The sequence below is a fragment of the Elephantulus edwardii genome, unplaced genomic scaffold (assembly GCF_000299155.1).
Source record: "Elephantulus edwardii isolate Elephantulus edwardi_28Jun2011 unplaced genomic scaffold, EleEdw1.0 scaffold00336, whole genome shotgun sequence".
Lineage (NCBI taxonomy): Eukaryota > Metazoa > Chordata > Mammalia > Macroscelidea > Macroscelididae > Elephantulus > Elephantulus edwardii.
Genome location: NW_006400086.1, coordinates 959,265 through 960,466, shown reverse-complemented (window position 1 = coordinate 960,466; position 1,202 = coordinate 959,265). Strand labels below are relative to the sequence as shown.

At 37.8% G+C, this 1,202-nt stretch overlaps 1 protein-coding gene across 1 annotated transcript in view; it reads right to left on the bottom strand.

The window, feature by feature from the left end:
- LRCH2 (leucine-rich repeats and calponin homology (CH) domain containing 2) overlaps positions 1 to 1,202 on the bottom strand; it is a 169,876-nt gene that overhangs the window by 125,649 nt on the left and 43,025 nt on the right. The gene's annotated exons all lie outside the window — the stretch shown is intronic.

Sequence of the window (1,202 nt, the reverse complement as noted above, 5' to 3'; positions counted from 1 at the left end):
AATCAGGGTGAAGTCTCTCTCAGGCAGGAGTGATAGGGAATGGCAAAGGACACACTGACAAAGGAGAGTAATCAGAACTGGCTTTGACAAGCACTGTGGGACTGGGACAATTAAAACAGACTTTCAAGCGGGGAAAAAGAGGAACAAACTGGGGGGGGGAGGGTTGAGAAAATAGTGCAAGAACGAATGAATGGAAACCCAAAATCTCTGTAAATGTTCATTTAAATTAATAAAATTTAATTTAAAAAAGTAAATGCAAAGGTACCACAAAAAGCAGAATTTAAAACAGAAAAAAAGGCTATATTGTTATTATTGTAACTGATGTCATTAAAATATATACTAAAGGTTGAATGGAAAGCTACTTTGTTCTGTGGCTTTACACTAAAAGAACTAAATTTTTTTAAAGAAAATACTTTCAACATCTCTATACATCACACATTTTATCAGGTGTTGGAGTAAAAACACAGTCGCAACATGAATCTCCCAAAACAATAAAATAAATGCTATATTTGTTTTATTTTATGATTTACATTTTTCTTCTATTACTAATGTTTCCCAAATCCACACAATCTTTTATTATGGTAGTGCTTATTTTCTTCCAGAAAAGTTATTAAATTGATAGCACGTATTACAATGGAGGAAATATATTTAATATAATAAGTGATTATATCTGGTATCAAAGAGGAAGAATGAGGAGATTATTATAAGGCAAATCTACTAGAGTAGGTTACTGGGTGTATAGGTCACTGTGGCCCTCAGGACCACAGTTTTGTGGAACACCAGTGTCGACTGACAAAATGGTGACCTAATGGTAAGGAACTGCATTGTCAACTCAAAGGCATCTAGTTCAAATTCACCAGCAACTTTGTGGGAGATAGATGAGCAATCAACTCCCATGTGATTTATCGCCTCTAAAAACCTAGGGATAAATACTGTACACTGCATTGAAACAGATGAGGGAGAGAACTGTTTAAAGGGGATATATGATTGGGTATTGTTTGCATGACAAGAGTCCAGAGTGGTGGTGGTGTTGTTATGTGCCGTCGAGTCGCTTGTGACTCATAGTGACCCTATGTACAATAGCCCTATACTCTGCTGTGTCCCGTGCCAATCGCACTGTCTCTGACACTCCCATTCCGATTACCCCAGTCACTGAAACAATCCACCTCATAGAGGGCCTTCCCCTCCTGCACTGTCCCTCC